The sequence below is a fragment of the Lytechinus pictus genome, chromosome 8, assembly GCF_037042905.1.
Source record: "Lytechinus pictus isolate F3 Inbred chromosome 8, Lp3.0, whole genome shotgun sequence".
Classification (NCBI taxonomy): Eukaryota; Metazoa; Echinodermata; class Echinoidea; order Temnopleuroida; family Toxopneustidae; genus Lytechinus; species Lytechinus pictus.
The window spans coordinates 41,521,077-41,542,740 of record NC_087252.1 but is presented as its reverse complement, the minus strand read 5'-3'; positions in this window follow the sequence as shown (position 1 = coordinate 41,542,740).

Below are 21,664 nucleotides of genomic sequence, written 5' to 3'. Positions count from 1 at the left end.
AGACCTCCGCTCCAAACTGGAGCAGCATATTCCAATATTGGTCGAATATAGCCAATGAAAATTGCAACTAAATCCTCGTGAGAAAGACCGCATTTTGCTTAAGTGCGGAGCATATATAGTTTTGCATTTGCTCTCCTTTCAATGTCAGAAATATGTGCTTCCCACTTTAAATCGTTCTGTATTGCAACGCCAAGTAATTTTACTTGGGTTACACTAGCAAGTACACAATTATCAAGATTAAGTGGATAGTGGTTAGCTGGATTTCTAGAGAAACAGATGTCCATTTTGAAACACTTTATAGGATTTAATTGCATTTTATTGGATTCAGCCCAATTATACAGACATGTTACTGCTTCTTGCATGTTTGAAAGTTGGTTTGATTTACGACATTCGAGCAGAGTTAAATCGTCAACATATTTAAACATATGCATACATTCACTAGTTTTGAAATCATTTATCATTATAAGAAAAATCAAGGGACTAATTTTTGTACCCTGGGGCACACCTGCCTTGATTTGGCACCAATCTGAAAGATCACCTTGATAACGTACACATTGTTTACGCTCAGACAGAAAATCTGAAATCCAAAGAACTATCGATGGGCGCACACCAATTTCGATTAATTTTTTAATGGCAACTGTGTGATCTATTCTGTCAAATGCCTTTTTGAAATCGGTGAGAAGAACAGTTGATATTGTTTTTGGTGTTTCCGCATTTAAGAAAATATGGTGAAGAATGTTGATTAAACAATGTGAGGTTGATAAATGTTTTTGATTTCCAAACTGACAAGGATCAATGTGTTTAGAGATATCTTGATACATCCATTCTGCTATAAAACCTTCTATAACCTTAGCAAAGTGATCTGTCAGAGATATAGGTCTGAGTTTGTCAATACTTGGAGGGTTAACTTTCGGAATCGGCACCACGATGGCCCGTTTCCAGCAGTCCGGAACTTTAGCCTGCCTAAAAGAAGCATTGATTATACACGTTAAAGGATCAGAGAGTTCTACAGAAAAAAGACGAATCAAGCGCGCTGAAATACCGTCAGGGCCATTAGCCTTTGATTTTTAAAAGGGCCTTGTTAACTTGCCATGGGGTTACATCAGGAAGTCTTCTTGATGGTAGGTATGCAGGGAGACAAGCCATATTAAGCGGCTCTAAGTCAGAATCTTTATGACCAATGACAAGTTTTACATAGAACTACACGTTGAAACATAAATTTACCAGTTCACGGTAAAATCAGAAAAAGGATAATGAGGTATGGGGCTCTTTTTATTCATTGCTTCAATTAGTTTTACAATCACAAACATAATCACAATATTTACATATTATCATTGGTATAATTAATGGGGAAACAAGGTAATAACAGCAGTAATATTAAACGACAAGTCCACCCCAACAAAAAGTTGATTTGAATAAAAAGAGAAAAATCCAACAAACATAACACTTAAAAATTTTATTAAAATCGGATGTCAAATAAGAAAGTTATGACATTTTAAAGATTCACCTAAACAGTTATATGCACATCCGAGTCGGTATATGCAAATGAGGAGACTGATGACGTCATCCACTCACTATTTATTTTGTATTGTATTATTTGAAATATTAAATATTCTAACTTTCTTCTCATTGTCAAGTTAAACAACGATTAATTCCTCCCTGAACATGTGAAATGAGCATTGTTTAATTCTATATGGTTCAGTCAAGCTGGTCCTTATTGTCAAATCTGTTAAAAATGAAATATTGTATAATTCAATCAATAAAAAACAAAAGAAATAGTGAGTGATGGACATCATCGACCGACTCATTTGTATGTCACTGAGTTATGCATATCACTGTTTTGTGGAAAATAAGCGAAACTTCAAAATGCCATAACTTTCTTATTTTACATCCGATTTTGATGAAATTTTCAGCATTTTGCTGGTTTGATTTTTTTTTATTTATTCAAATCAACATTTTTCTGGGGTGGACTTGACCTTTAACAATCAAGAGAAAAAATGGGACTTGACTTCGTAAGTCCATTTCTAGGATATTCATGGTGGCATGGGGTTAACTTCGTAATTCCGAAGGTTCTTTATTCCGAAGGTTCGTAATTCCGAAATACGTAAATTGCCTGTACCTCAATGTTCGTTAATCCGAAAACGAAAAGGGGTTCACTAATCCGAACATTTGTGACGTTATTCCGAAGGTTCGATAATCCGAAAACGAAATAACGTTCGTTGTTCCGAAGGTTCGTTAATCCGAAAACGAAATAAGGTTCGTTGTTCCGAAGGTTCGATAATCCGAAAACGAAATAAGGTTCGTTGTTCCGAAGGTTCGTTAATCCGAAAACGAAATAAGGTTCGTTTTTCCGAAGGTTCGTTAATCCGAAAACGAAATAAAGTTCGTTGTTCTGAAGGTTCGTTAATCCGAAAACGAAATAAGGTTCGTAATTCCGAAGGGTCGTTAGTCCGAAAACGAAAGTTTTATTTGGGGGGCAAAGCCAAAAATGACACTTGTACGTCAAAATGGGCACTTTTGTGATATTTTCACCATGAGATTATCATCTGCGTGTAGTCATTGCGTGTTTTATAGTAATTAAGTATAGAAAAGCCTTTTTGAAGTGACTTCTGATTATGGAAAGATATATATTTAATCTTTATTTATTGCGAGAGAGTACAATGAGCAAACGGTTTGGGAAAAAAAATCAAAGCTGAAGTTGTAAAACTCGGTTTGGGGGTCAATTACTGTTAAAATGGCATTATTACGAGGTGTTGCGAGCGTGAATCACAAGCAGGTTTCTGCTATCATTAAAAAGATGTGCATCTAACCATGGACCCTAGGGTCCATGATCTAACTAAAGAATTAACACGAGCGCAAAGCGCGAGCTTAAATATACTGACCAGAAAAGGAACATGTTAGGGACTGTATTTAGTGACCTTTTTAGGATACATATTTCACCAATCGAATAATACGAGTGCGAAGCGCGAGATTAAAAATTGTAATATTCCAGCCTGAAAATTAATCTAAAATGTAAACTTTAAAAAGATTATTTACTTTGAAAAAAAAGGGAATTTTCCATTTTGGAATAATAGCATTTCCCTGTTATTTCTTTTGGGGTGAAAGTGCCCCCTGCCTCCCCCACGGCGGATCCAACTTTCGCCAATATGGAAAATTGGTAAAATAGGTAAAACTGTTTCACCCATATTTTCAAAAGTTGATTTTTGTCTTTTTGTTTCTTTGAAAGGGTAGTCCTAACATTCAATAATTAGCTTTATTCATATTAAATAAAGTAAATATGTAATATTATCACCCGTATCAGACATCTGAGCTGGTCATTTACAAAACCGCATTTCCCTGTATTTTATTATTATTAGGAAGGGATAGGTATATTGTTTGTATTTTCCTCGGTCTCAATGCGCGTATTGACTTTGCATGCAGAGACGACGCAAAATATACCTTTGTATTTTCCCTGGTCTCACATCCGGGCCTTTGAGGATGCGAATGAAGTGATACGCTTCATAATGTTCCGCGCACCAACGATCTACGTCATAATAAAGACAACGCTGGATCTGGGCGCTTGCAAGTACGTCATAATGGTAAAGTGCAGAGCCTAGACACTGATATTATCATGACACAACAGAACTCTATTCTTAAAAGATATCACTGTTATCATGATTTTTGCTCTAGATATCTGATTTGGATGATAATAAAAATATTGACTGCCCTTCTTTCGGGGAACATCAAATATATTGCCCTTAAAAGACCCATATTGCCCTCGTCTAAAGACTCGGGCAATATGATTCTTTTGCTGGCAATATATTTGATGTTCCCCTCAAGACCAGTCAATATTATATAAATATCATAAGCCCTTTTTAAATATTTTTTTTAATATGATGTGCAATATATTTGTGATCTTCAAAACAAGATGCCTATGTAACTAGATAACAACTGCGAGTAAGAAGCGCGAGCAGAAATTTTAAATATAAGCTCTGACCTGATCTAAAAGGAATATATTAAGGACTTTTTGCAGTTAGCCATGAAGACGATAAATGTTTCAACCTGGGGCGGCGGAACGTATTTTCCTTTGGAGGAGGGGCAAAGCCCCAAAAAGGTGCACTTATATGCCAAAACGGGCATTTTGGTGCAAACGGATATTTTCACCATGAGATTATCATCTGTGTAAAGAAGTTATATTTTTGTAGTAATTAAGTTGAGCAAAGGTTATTTTTTTATATTTAGGTTTTATTTATCGCGAGCAAGCGGCTTGGAAAAAAAAAAAATTAAATCTGAGATTGTAAAACTTGCTTTTTGGTCAATTATGGACCTAATTACTGTAAAAAGGGCGTCCTTGTGAGATGTTGCGAGCGAATCAAGAGCTCAAACCTTTGGAAATTTCATGTAGGCCTAATATAATATTGGTATTACTTACCCCAGTGGCGTAGACAGGTTCGTACACCTGGGGGGGATGACTGGGCTGCCAACGCTAGTGAGGGCGCGAAGCGCCCGAGCGAGGGAGCGAAGCGACCGAGCGGGGGGAGGGTGTGGGAGGGGGGTGTCCCCCCTCTTACGGTAGGGAGCTTTTGCAATTTTGAACTTGAAATCGTGCAATCTGATGCATACTTAATGAGGTAAAATAACACACACAAGCGCGCACGCACACACACACATACTCACGCACACACACACACACACATACACACACACACACGGGTGCGCGCACCACACACATACTACGCCTTGAATGGACAGACATACATCGACAAGATCTACACACCGTGGCATACGAATACAGAATGGACTGACACATAGTATTGCATATTGAACCACACTACGTATTTATTTATCTCTGTGAATTTTGCTGTTACACCTCTTCAGAAAAAAAATCAATGTCAACTGTGTACACGCAGGTATAGTCTTTGTTGTCTTGATATGGGTATGTGGTTATGAATGAAAACAGCCTCTGTGGCCATTTGTGAATAGAACACATAAACAACAAACAAATAACAATATGTCTGTTCATTATAAAGCATAATGAATACGTACATACTATGCTTTTTTTTACCTCAAAGAAACAAGCATAGTATCCATAGATGGATATTGGCTGGCGGCTCATTAACATACATATACAAAAAACATAAACAGTATCACTATGATCCATGGAGTAACAATACTGCTTTGTAAGTTTGTGAAGAAATCGGAACCATAACGGCATTGCATCGTTTCAAATTAGGGCATTATTTACTTCTATTTGATCTCAGTCTTATAATAGTAATAATAATAATAATAATAATAATAATAATAATAATGATAATAATAATAATAATAATAATAATAATACAAATAAAAAATAATACTAATACAAATAATAATGCTAATACTAATAGGTTCCTTTTATCTCGCATTTCAAGACAGGGTAAATTCACACTGCGCTTTACATGAAACAAACTTCTTTAAACATTTCAAACTTATGTCTTCATGCATCAATCAACATACTTTAAATGAATACAAAACAAAGTGCATCTTAAATAAAACAAAAATAAATAAATAGTTAACAATACAGAAAAGATGTAGCTGCTGCAAGCTTAACAACAAACTAATGTATATCAGTCAGTCCTGATATCAGTATTAGTGTATAACAATAGTCATATAGTGGGAGCATGAAGTTGAACAATTCATGATTATACATAATTATATATGTTTGTTTGAATAATACTTGTTATAAAGATAATAGTATGGTACTCTCTGTCACGAATTATTATGTATACTGTTGTATCACATTCATTTTCTATTCTGTTTTAGATTGCGCTGATGCATTTTGCAAGAAAACCACAAAATACTTGTAAGATTTTCTTTTTTTTACCGTCTGAATTGGCTTTCACCGTGTGAATGCGGCTAATAACAATAAACACAATTACAATAATGATGAGGATTATTATTATCATCATCATAATTATTATTATTATTAATATTATAATTGTTATCATTATTATTATTACTATTATTATCATCATTATGACTTATTAAGTAACCAAATATCATTCCCCAAAACCTGGGGGGGATGATTGTACATGCCATCCCCCCCACCTTGTGAGGTGGGGGGGATGCATCCCCCTCATCCCCCCGTTGTCTACGCCCCTGACTTACCCAACACAATGTGGATAAATTTCTTTCTGAAGGAATTTACGCCATGGCTGGGATTCGAACCCACAACACTCTGTTTCAAAGTCAGCAGACTAATCCACTGGGCCACAACGCTCCACCATAAAAAATAAAAAAGAGCTCATAGTGATGATTGGTAAATTTATTTAGATCTAGGACTAATTCTGTATACGGACTAGACCTATTAAAGGCTACTACTGTATAAGCTAATTGGTCTAACCTAATTGAACGTAAAGCTCGGAATTAACCAGTTCGAAGTTAACCATCGCATTAGCCGGCATTAAGACCTCCGCACACCTTACGACTGTTCGCGATCCGATTTTGGAACAAATCGCATTTTGTTCATTTTCTGAAAATATGATTGGAACATATAATTTTATTTGAAGTTTAAATTAATTGAAAGAATACTGATATAAGGTTTTTGAAAAATTGCAAGCCTTTATTTCGGAGTAAAGGCGAAATTAGTTTCAATCGTAGCCAATCGTACGACTGCTATGACGTCATTACGACTAGATATTAAATTTGCTTTTATTGTAAGACGGATGATAGCATAGTCACATATTTGAACATAGGTATTCGTACGATGATTTAGAACATTACACAGTAAGATATTTCAAGTCTCAATGTTAGCATCAGATTTTACTACATTTTCTTCTGAAATCGGGTCGCAGACCAATCGTAATGTGTGCGGTCGCCTTTAGGCATTAGACAGGTCCAGATTTGAGATAAAGTTAATGCGCTAGCCTAAGCTAGCCCTAGCCCTAGTCAAGCATTTTGTCTTGTCATTAATGGCAGTTTGATAAATGTTTAAGAAATTGATCTAGATATAGATCTAAGCCTATAAAGCCTATGTAATTAATGTAAGGGTATCGATATTTTGAGGGTGCCGATTCATTAATGGCAACGCGAACGACCACAATTTTCTTATTTCTGTAAGGATACGCGCATGCGTTCTCTTATTCCGAAGACGCAAGTCATGAATATTCATATTGGCTTTTACTATAAAATAATAATTTCCCTGCCGGTTCAGGCCTAAATCAGGCCTGTATAAAATATATGCTAAATGAGCTCGCTCTTCGCGCTAGCACGGTATATTTAGACCTCATGAGATGCCTTCTGTTTTGCAATTTTATAAGATATACATATCACTCCTGTCTTTTAATAGTTAAGACAAACGATAAAAAAGATAATAGTACTAACAGAAAAAGCTAGATTCTGGCGGTCGAGCAGTGAAATTGTGAATGAATTATCCCCCTCCCCCTGGTGTTGATGAAAGCTGGAGGTACCTTTAGCAGTCTGGGCATAATGAGAAAATGTGACCGAAGATAATACTTTCAGGACTCACGGTCGTCGGACTTCGATAATCAGTACCGATATCTGTCATTAGTGAAGGGCCTCCAACCCCCCCCCCCCCCTCCAACACACACACATACACACTGGACAAGGCCTGGCGACGTTCATGAATATGATTATTATTCTAGCTCTTTCAAGTATAAATGCAATTAATCTGTTGTGAAAAGTGGCAATTTTCTAATTAATGTATAGAGAGAGAAGGGAATAGAGCTAGAGGGGGAGGGGAATTGCCCGGGGGGCAGTCAAATGTATTGTTGTACACACGCGTGGTCAAATTATTTCCAAACACGCCCTAAATGAGTTTTTCACTTTGTGCAGAATAACCCCCTAAACAAGTTTTTCGCGGGCTTTTTTTTTTACGCATTTTAGCCCCTGAACAAGCTGTCGCCAGAATATGACTCCGGGGAAAAGGTTTGGGAAAAAAAAAACCCTAAACACGTTTGGCTAGTCTAAAAAAAAAGCTTTGGAAAAAATACCCTAAATACGCTTGAACCTGCGATTGACCATTGACCAGTCTTTCAAAACTACCCCCTTTTTTGAAAATCGGTGTTTTTGAGTGCACGCGCGCATCCGCGGCCCGCGTCCAAAACTGAAAAAATGAAACCACTTTAAACGCGTTTTTTTTTGTCACGCGTGTATACAGCAATATATTTGACTGCCCCCCCCCCCCCCGGGGGGGGGGGGTTGAGTATAAAATGAGCTTCATAACGTGTCTGAATATTGAATAAGGCAAATTAAACCCATATTTCCTTTGAAATATACGTGAAAATTGATCTAAACAATATTTTCTTCATGGCTGCTTCTATCTTAATCATTTTATTTGTAGGACAACTAGAAGGTGCTACAGCTCAAACACCACACCAACAGACAGACGAAACTCCAGAGTAAGTTGTGATCTTTCATTTCCGCTATCATAATGCAATTATACCCTACACTTTATTCATGATGTTTATTAGATTTCATTTCAGAATAAATGGTAAAGATTAGAGAGTAATGAGGATTTAAATGCCTTAACGAAGGGCACTAGCGCACCAAGTAGGAATCGAACCGGAACACCGCAATACGAAACCACTGCTCTACCGACTGAGCTATCGCGCCTTCTTGTCTCGATACATCCATATATATATTAATGAGGCAAATTGGTAATGCATTGTACTTAGTTTCAACAGTTTATTTTGAATTCCAAATTTTCGACGTTAAACATACGTCTTCTTCAGGGATACAATAAAGCTCACAGTGACAAGAACTGAAATAATAACATTCATGATTGTGGTAGTCATATATATACATATATATAAATGATTGTGGTAGTCATATATATATTTTTTTTTTTTTCCAAAGGGTAGATAGCTCTGTGGAACCTTGATTTAAGCTACGCCTACCATTGTTCTCTTCATCCATTTCTTTACAATATTTAAATAAAAGAGTTGCCAAAGCTGTTGTACATATATACATATATATATATATATGTATACATATACATTTATATATATATACATACATATAAATATATATATATATATATATATATATATATATATATATATATATACATACACACATAAATATACAGTCAAAACAAACAAGAGGGGCTGAAAAATCTTGTAATAATAAATGATGCATACACCCACCACACACACGCTCTATCAGCATCATTACCACGCGCGCTCAACCACCGCCATTATGACAAATCAAATACATTTTTGGCTTGCTCCCGCTCGTAGGCACGCGCATCCATCACTATATTCAAATTCAAATTGTTTTATTCTCTCAGTAAAACCTTTACATAAAAAAAACAAATATAATACATGTATTACAAATCAGTGTAAAAGACAAACAAATTGCATTATGATTCAGAATCATACTGAGGGGTGGCAGCCAAAAAGGAAAAAAAATCCTTATAAAAAGGCCGACCCATTATTAAAACGAAAAGGTGACATAGAAAATGCAATAATAACAGGGATATAACAAAAACCTTTCTAAAAACAAACAAAATAGCTTAAAAATACACATAAACAATGAACCAAGACATCAAAAAATGCCATGCCCTAACATAATATTACAATAATTATAATAATACAAGTGCTATACATAATTTATACATCATTCAGCCACTGTATTTCTCAAGAAGGTATCTTTTGAACTTTGTTTTGAATATATACATATGCATATAGAATCGTTACGAAAATACGCACCTTTTTTCTCAAAAGTTTTAGGAGAGGGGGAAATAATAATTGTATCAATTAGGGGAGTTCACTGTTGAAGAGAGGATAATCTGTATTTCACTAATTTGCATGATGTGGTCTATCTAATCAACTAATTTTCCTTTTTGTATTTTGGGTCTAAACTTTCCCTTACACATTGCATTTTGATAGAAGTATGGAACGATTCTTTTGACACACTATATCCGTCTCCCATTTCTCGAGAATGAATGGACACTTAACGACGGGGTGAGAGATTTGTAGAAGATCGGAATATATATTTAACGAAAATAGAAGCCATATCCTCATTGGATGTGATATTCATTTAATAGTTTTAAGTGAATTTAGTTGTCGAATCGGACTTCTTGTTAAATTTGAGGTCGCTTTATGTGACGTCACTCAGGGTTGTAGCGCCCTAACCATCGCCTGGGCAGGGATTCGCAGTGTATAAATTCATGCGCGACACATTCAATATGGACCATTATGTTATCCTTTCTTTCAGATGAATGTGGAACTCTTCAGTGATATGATATTGAGCAGAGAAAACATGACCATAATTGACGTTGAACGTTTTCTTTGTTATGAGTGAGCGAAAGTCCCTCCAGAGAGTGTGATCACCTCTATCCATGAGAATGTGAATGAATGAGATACCACTGATCGCACTGACCTGTGTGTGCGTTCGAAGTGAGTGGATTTTGGGAGCGAGACCCCCCCCCCCACCCCAAAATAGGTCCGAATCTTTCATTATGTATTCAGCCACCGTCTCACCCATATACACTCAGTCATTATCTCACCCGACATATGTATAATCATCAATACATGGCATACACAATCCATCAGCATCAAAAGAACCGACGCGTTTTCAATCATCCTCTTCACACCAACACATGCTCAATCATTATCACAACCCTCTCACGCTCAACCATCATTACACCTTCCACACACTCTCAATCTTCATCCCACCCACACACACCCCATTACTATCATGCCCCACATCATCATCACACACACCTTCTCCGTCACTATCACACCCTACACACGCTCAATCATTAACACGCCTACACTTGCCCTCAATCAAAACATCCACACACCATCCCATGCAAACCCCATCAGAATACAGCTTGCTTACATTTCATCAACGCAACCTCCACACATTTCAACAAATCATCATCAGACCATATTGGCCTACATGCTCAATTATAATCACACATCATCATCATCACACCCTACACACGCTCCATCGCCATCACACCCCACACTCTGTCATATCCACGCCATTCAAAAATTTCACCCCCACACGTTCCATCACTATAATTTTCCACACACGCTCAATCATCATCACACCCCCACATCGCTTAGCATCATCACACTTACAACCCCTCAATTACTATCATACCTCATGCACCTTCACACCCCCACACATGAGCCAGAACCGTTACACCAATGGGGGATCCAGCCTTCGCCAATAGGGGTTGGGGGTTGCAATATTTTCCCCGATCGACCGATCGAAGTTGATTTTTGTTTGTTTCTTTGAAGGGGTAGTCCTAATAGTCACTCCTTAGCTTTATTCTTATAAATCAACATAACAAAGTCTAATTTAAATGATTATTTAATTTTGTTGTCCTAAGGTTCTGGGCAATGTGTGTGATCCTGAACAGATGTGTATGCAACTACATAACTACTGAGAGCGCGAAGCGTGAGCATAAATGTTTAATATACGTTTTTATCAGATCGAAAAGTGACCTGTTAAGGGCTGCTCGTAGTTAGCCATGAAGACGTAACATATTTCAACAATCAAATAATGCGAGCGAGAAGCGCGAGCTCAAATTTTTGACATTTCTACCAAAGAATTGAAATTCCAAGCACTTTTTGTAATCGTGAACAGGATAGGTATAAAACTAAACAATTAATGCGAGCGCGAAGCGCGAGCGGAAAGATTCGAGATTTAGACCTTCAAACGGGATACTATTCATCTTATGTAAATCATGAAAAGGATGAGTAATTGGGGATCTTCCTACATTAAAAATGCGAGCGTCAAAGCGGGAGGCGAAAATTGTTAATATTCTATTAATCTGAAACTGGATAATGATTTAAATAGAAAACACGCTGCTTATCTGAATAAACATGCGCGCGTGTGTTTCAGATCTTGACCTAGAATCTGTGCATTCTGAATGTAACTTTTATCATGAAAATAGAGCACGAAGCGCGAGCTTAAAACATTTGAAATTTCGATCTGAAAAAAGGGTCAATTTAAGCTTTATATTACAAGTACTTTGTATGAAAGTTATGAATTGGACATGGATCGCAATTTATTTGTTAATAATAAAGAGCTGATATTTGTCATATTATTGCTTTGAGTTTTGACACAGGACCGGGACATTCAAAGTACATTTTGTAATTATATCAAAATGATGTTTTTTTCCTGTTCATCTTCCTAAGCGCGAGATGAAACATGCCGATATTCCATTCTGAAAAAAAAAATTAATTATTTAATTGATATGAGCGCGAAATCTGTTAATATTATGGCCTGAAAACTGGATATTTCCAGCACTTTTGTAATAATGAAAAAGGATGCATGAGTTGATACATTTATAACAATTAATGGCAGACGCAAATCTCGAGCCAAATTTTTTGATAAACTGTCATGAAATGGGGATATTAAGTTTGTTAAAAAATTAACATTGAGGTATGCATAGCTCACCAATCAAAATGCGAGCAGAAAATATTAATATTCAGACCGTAAAACTGACATTTTTGCAAAGCAAGTTTTAAAAATCAATTTGTAAATCCAAAAAAAAAATGAAAGTGCGATTTCCGAGCTGAAATATGTTTGACTTCAAAACTTGACATTTTAAGCTCCCTATTGAGCAAGACATGTAAAATCACTCGATAGGCAATGGGAGCGCGAAGCGCGAGCGAAAATTTTATGAAGTGACATAATTTTTTTTTTAAAGTCTACCTCTCATCTTATTTTTTCACTCGTCTTCTTCCTCTTATCTTCCTCTTCCTTTTTCTACTCTCTTTTCCCTTCTTTTTCTGTTTTTCTGTTTTTCTTTCTTTCCCTTTTTTTGCTTCGGCAATAGGGGGGGGGGGCGCCTGGATCCGCCAATGCACACCCACACAGGCTTAGTCAGCATCACATCCCACACACACTCTACCACCATCATGCCTGACGCGCAGTCCATCACCGCCACACTTCAATTCACGGTTAATCATCTATGCCATTCATAGCATAGAAAAAAGCTGCTATTCTCATTTCACAACACACCGAGACAAAAATGATACATACAATCTTATGACCATTTTGTGTGCACCCTTTTGCCCAAAACCAAATTGACGTCAAGTTACATTCCCCTTTAAGTGCAATAGAGAAATTTTGCAACTGCAATGCAGGCGCTTTCTGGAGCGTTGAAAATCTATTGAAAAAGTCCGCTGAAGGACTTAACAGTAGTTTCTGAACATTTCAGCATGCGTCTGTGTATTATTTGCGAAAAATCTTTATTTAAGCGAGGTAAACAAGTCGAAAACATGATTAATGAAAGATAAACTTTGATCTCTTCCCATTCCATCTTAACCCAAAATATATTCACGAAAATCATTAGTTTTCATATTTTTTTAACTCAAACCTAAAAGATATAATTTGGGATTATATCTTATACTTGCAGATTACCTGGAAGAGAAGTGATAGATCGTGACATCTCCAGGCTAGCCAGACTCCTCCCTCACGAAAAATACAGTAAGCTATGCCAGCAATTGGGATTCGAATACAACTACACACAGAACATATTGGTCAGACATTCACATGACTCGAGGACTGCTTTCGAAGAAGTATTACATGAATGGAAGGACAAAGGTAGATTCATGGTAGATCTGGATAGAGCACTAAGAAACTCAGACCTCGGAGGACTCATATGTAAATATAAGAAATGAAAATGCCAGTTAGCATGCCCTATCAGCAGTCAGGGGCATATGAGAATGGGACATACATGTGTCAAATGGATAGAAATTCGGTTCCATCGGCAAGGAGCTCTAGCATGTCTAGAGCGGGAAGCCGACTTTCCATATCTGGCAGAGGGGAATCCATCCTGATGACAATTTAGAAAGTAGGAAGAAAAATCAAACAAAATCAAATAGACTTATCAGGTTTCAAAAATCAAGGTAACAAGCAGGCATCTCAGTTATACATGTATATGATGCAATATTCAGTTTTTGTTTTAATTCGTAACGAATGAAAAACGTACTTAACTGTCATGATTGTAATAAATGCACAGTACTGGATGATTCAAATGGCACCCTATAGACTTGGCATTTGGTTTATAATATGGATTATGACACCTTGCCTGACTTTCAATTATAAAAAAAAAACATCGAACGATTCTTTGGTTGATTTTTATCAAACCGTCCTGATATATCTATTTTGTTTTTCGGATATCGTTAATTTGATACCACTGTGGTATTGGTCTTGAACCACCTCAATAATTGTTTCATATACGTATGTCGATGTACGCATGACAAGCCGCTTTACCATCTAATTATGTATTTTGATTCGATTCTTGATATCGAAGATACATGTCTAAAATAAACACCTCTTTTTTGTTAAATACGCATTCTTCATAATTATTAATTGAATTCTCGACATCAGTAAATATGATTACATAACAAGAATGTTTTTCATACGTACGTCAGCATTTCATTGACAAGACGTTCCGGGTGTGACAACCCCTTTATGACTAGATGCAATGAATAAAATCATTAATTCTGATTGGCTAACAGTAAATTTGTAAAAGAAATTGTGCATATGTTATTAATGTAAGTCTTTATGAAGCGGGAACCAGAATATAGATATGTGACAAAGTGTGCAATATTGCTTTCCTGTACATCTATTTCATAGCATTTAAAGGGCCCCATTTTTTTCATTTCCATTCTTTACTGATGATGCTGCAGTTTAACAGTGCACTATGTATGTTAAGGCTATTAAAGGGATGCTCCGGTCTGAAAATAATATTAATTGAAACGATAAAGAAAAACAAAACACTGAAAATGTTATCAAAATCCGACAATGAATAAGAAAGTTATGGCACTTTAAAAGATTTGCATTATTCCAGTGGAATAGACTAGGCATGACTTCATGAATGTTCAATGAACGAACTGATGATGTAATATCCCCACTTATTCTTCATTTCATAATTAGGCTTATTCAAATTCTTACCTTCAAGAACTAACAAAATTGGAATGACAACTTATTTAGTGCATTAGATATTCATTGCTGCAACTTATTTCATTGCAAGGGACATATATTCACATATGTATGAAGAAATAAAACAATTATGATTACATGTAATAACATTAGAAAAGGGAAAGTGGGGATGTGACATTAGCCCACCTAATGAATAACCATAACGACGTGTATATAACTTTCCATAATATATTGCTAAACTTCAATATTTGTTTTCAAATTTTGATAGAATTGTAAGCATTTTTGCTCAGTGAATTTTACTATGTGAATTTTGCTCAGTGAATTTATTTAGATATAAATATTTTTTTACCCCGGAGTAACCCCTTTAACTGCCTGTCAGCTCTGGTGAGCGTTTCATGAAAGGATTTGTCGGGTGTTTTATCAGACAAGTACCATTTTATCCAACCCGACAGTTGGCATAGGAACAGTGCTTCTCAGCCAATCAGAATCAAGGAAAGGATGTCAGATCTGACTACTTGTCGGACAAAAAATGTTGATGAAACGCTCCCTATGCATATCCCTCTATTAAAAAGATCTTGAGCTGTTTTTGTTCATGGTTGGGACTCAGCGGCCCGTATTCTGAACTCGGGTTTAAATTAAACCCCGGTTTGAAGTTGTGGTTTATCTATAGAGAGCCAATTGGAGCACAAATCCTTAACAGTACACATCCAATTTATTAACTCATTTGACACCTAAATTGTTCATAATTGCCTGAGAATGGTACCTGAAGTATTTTTCTTTGTTATGAAAGCAAAATGAAACAAAATAGAAAACATAAGAAATATACAATACAAACAGAATTTTTGAATTTTTGGCTCCTCATAATTTTAGCACAGAGTTAGACCGTGGTCTAAGTTAAACCTGACTTCATAATACGGGCCAGCAAGTAAAAAAACCCTTAAAACTTACTTAAAGATCTACGTCACATATTGGAATGTGGATATGAGTTGTCCTGGGCATCTAGGGATTCAATTCATTATCAATCAATTTGAAATTGAGAGTTTTGGGTGGAAGAGGCCCTTTCATCCACCATGATATTTAATGTTTGAAACAAGAACATGATATTCAAAGAGATATATTCAAAATGAGAATTAGCTGTATCATAATAAGAATTCAAATCTGTTTTAGTTTCACAATATCGATTGAAATCGGTTTTGATATTAATGGATATAAATGTATTGATTATATCTTATATTTTCTTTTGCATAAATGGGATGTATATATCATAGTTGAAAATTTATGATAGTTATACTATACCCTATTTTTGCAAAAGGCAGCAAGTAACCACAGTGTAATTTTATGTATAATAAGAACATTAATTTGTCATTTACTTAGACACAAACTATCAAGATAGTTGACCAGCCATACAAGTTACGGTGTACATGTATATAATGAAATGTTTACTCAAAGAAGATATAAATTTGTAATCTGGAAACTCAATGAAGCTTAACATTTTACGTGTTACCTTTGTCAAAGTATGACGTTATGAAGCAATATTCATTGATAATAATTTATTGGCTATGATGGTTATCACATTTGTAGTATAATGACTCATGACAAATTTTGCACAACTGGTACCCTGTAAAAGCATCTCTTAAATTCTGCCCCCCCCCCCCGCAAGCGTTGGTCACTTTTCAAGTACGTTACTACAATGCATGGATATGAATGTCCCCGTTATAATCACATGATCATACTGATATTCAAAATAATTTATTAATTTTGTTTGTAATTTATTGATCTGTATTAATCAAGATTATAGCTGTTCGCGCAAATAATTTTTTAATACAATGTAAATGAATTAACAAATAAGATTTAAATTGAATGAGTGCACACGATACATGTTTCATCGCAGTTGAGGTGGAGGGTTACAGTGTCATTTCATCAGGCTTTAAAGTCTTTCTTTTTTATTCATTGAACATAAATAGGGTCACTTAAGAAGTTAATGAAATAAACCCCTTTTGAAAGTTTGATTGGTTGAGAGCGCACACGTTATTACATTTGTATTGCCTTGCCCGCAATATAACCTGTGAAAGGACAAGGAAAATCACGAAGTCATTACTTTAGGATAATTACTGGCGATGGCTTAAGAAAGGCACATCAAGGCAATACACTTGATTATTTTTTTTGTGTGTGTCAGGGTGTGTTTGTGAGTGGTAAACAAGGAGTGGGAATGGTTAATGATAAATATATGGTAGCCTATTTTTTTTCTCTCTTATATTGATATTGTACACAATTTATTTGTACTTATACTGATAATGTACACGGTTTATTTGTATGTGTTCTATGTAGGTATCATACATTTGTCTACATGTTCATAATTACATATACATCTACTTTTATTGCATCTTTGATGTGGTAATAATGCTAAATGCCTGGTTGTGGGTTTGATTGGGTTATTCACAAGTAAATAATATTAATATGAGCATAAATTGTCATTTATACCATCATTCTATCAGGATGTATAACGTATTTCTACAACTGTTATACGTACATGTATGAACGTTCAAGTGTTTTTTGTACTACTGTATTTTGAACTTTTTTTCAAATATGGGAATAAACAGGGTAAATGAATGCTGCATGAAATATGTTGTGCTTCAAGCTTTGTGAATGAAAAAAAAAAGAATAAATGATGACGAATATGAAAAATGTCAAACTAAAGAGAACGGGAGAAGACGAGTGAAAGAGAGCTCCCACGGGTAGTAGGTATAGGAACAAAACAACTGGAGAAATATGCAAGGTGGAGACAGGCAGGGAGGAAGAAAGAAGCGAGGGATTTCAAAGAAAACAGAGATCTAACAAAGAAAAGAGAAATAGGGATTAAAAACAAATTATTTTTCTTTGACGTCGCTTCCTCACAACATCATTTGTCTAAATAAATATTTTCTGTTTCGTTTTCCTTACAAGAGAGAAAAAAGTGGGGAGGGAGAGAGGGACGAAAATAGATGACAGAGGGGGAGAGAAGGGGGGGAGAGGGGGGGAGCTCATAGTGATGATAGGTATGGGGACAAAACAACAGATAGAGATGTGTTAAAGGGTGAGACAGGCAGGGGAAAGGACAAAGAAGTGAGGGATTTAAAAAAAGAAACGCGTGAGAGATTTTTAAAATAAATATTTTTTTTTCTGCGAATTTGCTCCCTCACAAGCATTTTTTTTAAATAAATAAATATATCTATTTTCTTTTTCCTGACAAGAGAACAAGGGGTTGGGAGAGAGAGCGAAGGATGGGAGAGAGAGAGAGATGGTGAGAGAGGGGGAGAGATAGGTCAATGGGGTAGAATATGACGAGGGGATAATGATCTGAAAATAGATCCACTCATTTCCCTTTTCCATATTGTGAACATTATAATAAATATATTCAGGAATATTCTCTGCAGATTTATCCGCAAAGTTTGTAGTTTGATACTGGGTAGTAAACAAAAAAAAAATAGTATTTTAAATATTATAGAGCATTTGTTTAGATTTTTAATCATGTTGCATGAACTTTGAATGTGATTTGATAGAATGTTCAAAATCATTCCTTTCAGCAATATTGTCATTCTCATGGGGGGGGGGGGCGTGGTCTAGTGGTTAAGATTCTCGTCTTTCAATCTGAAGGACGTGGGTTCGATTCCAAGACATGTCGTACGTGTTTTCTTTCAGCAATACATTTATCCACATTGTGCTGCACGAAACCCAGGTGAGGTAAATAGGTACCGGCAGGAAGTAATTCCTCAAAAAGCTGTGTGCACCGGAATCGGTAGACTAGCTTACCCTGGGTAATGTAGGAGTGAATTGAGCACCTAACAAGGTGGATACGTGCGCTATACAAATCCTTACCATTTTATTTATTCATTAATGTGCTAATTTCCAAGTTAACACAAAGTTTTTGTTGTGGTATGCAATGACACAATTCATTTTTAAGACACACTTATTCCTGATTTTCCGATTATGATGACACCTTTTTCAATTTTTCATTTCATTTTCATTTAATTTATTTTTCCGTTTCCAACAATCATTTACAATAAGTTTTGTTACATACATCTTGATATAATTATAATCAATAAAACATACTTATTATGTGTAATAGTCAAGATAACAAGTTGGAAACGGAGGAAGCTGCTAAAAAGCGAAGCTTGTAGAATGCAGCATCCTATTACATATTCGTATGAACAATGTAAACAAAACACAAATACAACTTGTCGGAAATTTGAGCTTAAATCTATTTGAATGAATAGTTTAAAAAAAGAAGAAGAAAGAAATAGAAAATGAGAGAGAAAAAAAAGCGAGATCAATGGTCTCCAGATTCTTGCCCCGGCACTCCCAGCGAATATTACGGATCAACAGGAAAACGAAAAAATATCACATTTCACAGTTCGTATTGCTGAGTATATATATGAAAAATATAATGTATGAGTGATGAAGAGTAAAATAAACTAACGAGTATCTTGGAGAAACTTTTTCAAGTTAGATTTAAAAGAATTTAGGCTTGGGGAATCTTCGATAGTATTATTAAGAGTGCCCCAATGTCGAGGGCCTTCGAAACTAAAGATAGATTTGGAAAGAATTGTCAGGGGTAGAGGAAAATGAAATTCGTCGGATTGACGTGTAGGGTATTTATGGATAGTTTTGTTTTCGTTAAATGAAGAATCAAAGATTGATGGTAGCATATTATTATTTGATTGATACATAAATTTACCCAAGTTATATTGATATACTGTTTTTACTTTTAAGATTGAACAATTGGTCTGTATGGGATCTCCAGGACATATTAAAAATAACGCGCAATGCCTTTTTCTGTAAAAGTAATTTTCATCTCACCAGTAAGAAATGTTTTCATTGAATTAATTTCAACTATCTAAAAAAAAATTTTTTTAATTTTGGTTTAAAAAGGAAGAACGATTTTGGAAATCATTTACTCCCCAACTTCTGAATAATTTGGTCATCCAATTTGATATTTTTTTTGGTCAAAATAACCCATTTAAATAGCAAAAAAACACTCTTATATGATTTCACTGTCACCCCCATAAATGATGGTCTTTGTACTACCCTGTATGCATAGCCCTTGATGAGGTTGTGCCCCCCCCCCCCATTTTATTTTTATTTTCCAGTTGTATGTGCCCAACTGCTCGGACTACATTTATGCCACTGTAACATTCCGATGTTGAATAATAAGAATTTGTGACAATTTTGTAAACAGTTATTACTATATATAAATCTGCAGTGGTCATATGGCCGCTAGCTAATCTATTACGTTAAAATTTTGTATTCTACTTTATTAGGCATATTTGCACGATTTGTGAAATATAGATCTCTTCGTCCTTCATGAGGAATAAGAAATAATGCATCTCTTCATTGAATCATCGAAGTATTCATTTAATTTTATAGGTTGTAAATGAAATATTTTGAAAACACATTTAAAAATTTAGCACATGAATAACCAAATAACAACGATCCATTTGTTTGCCTAATTCTCTCTTGTTCCTTATACATGAACCCGTCTTAGTGTCATCTCTATCAGGAAATTCAATCGAAAAGTGCCTACCCATTTCCGCATTAGATAAAGACAGATATAATTTCGTTTTTCTCTAAATATATCTCTTAACTCCATGGTCGTTCTATATTCAATATCATGTTATCGAAATTCAAATCAATCCAAGGGGGGGGGGGGGGAACTCCCTCAATTACCCACCTCTGAAATATCGAACATATATTGATTTTCAATCTATTCGGACGAGTGCTACGCAAAAACTGTAATGTTGACCGGTGTACATAGAGGGTTCAATGACATTTGCTACGGCGACAATTACTCTACTGTAAATTCCATACTAATGGAATGACCAATTCAACCCTGGATTTAACGCTATGTACCATATTCTCAACCTAAACCTAAATCTAACATAACACCCAATTGCAACCACATAACCCTAACCCTATATCATCGAAGAAATAAGCCCGTAACAATTGTCGCTGGAGCAATTGTCGTGCCACCACATAAAGTAAAACACCAGTCATTTTACTCCATTGTTAAACGGTGTTAGTCAAACACGTATTCATGGACGCTTAGTTGAACACATAGAGCATGTAGAGGGTGTCATTACAGCAGCTTTGGTTGCTACTTTGACACTCATTGGTATTATTGCTACGTTCTAAGTATAAGGTATAACTTTCCGCCCTTTCACACTGTACCAAAATCGTAATTTGAATGATGATTCCAGAGATAAATAATTCTAATGACGATTTTTAACAAGTGTGAAACCAAACTAGAATCACGACCGCTAATCACAATCACGAATTCAAATTCTACTCCGGAGGTAAATTCCAGTAGAGTTTCACTGAAATTACGGTACGAATTTTACGTGTGAAAGGGTTGACCTCCAAAACGTCTTTTAAGGGGCGGAGCTTACATGACCTTTCAAGAACTTTGGTTTTTTTTTGCTAATGATGAATTGCAATCATCATTACAACATTCTCGTGTGAAAAGGCCCTTAGACACCTAGCTTAGGGTATAGGGCCCTCTTTATGGACACAAAACTGGTGTCAGTCTTAACACCCCCATCAGTTTTTACAGTGTGTATATTTTGACTAGTGTCCAACACAACGCACTGCAGTACGGTCTCTGTTGTAAAATGTTTCGCACTCATTCACTGTAACAAATATATATTTACCTTGGAGCTGAGCTGATTGGCTCAATACCTGGCCAGGGTCCCATTATGTCAGTGCAATGTTGTATGATATTTTCATTTTTCCCCTTTTT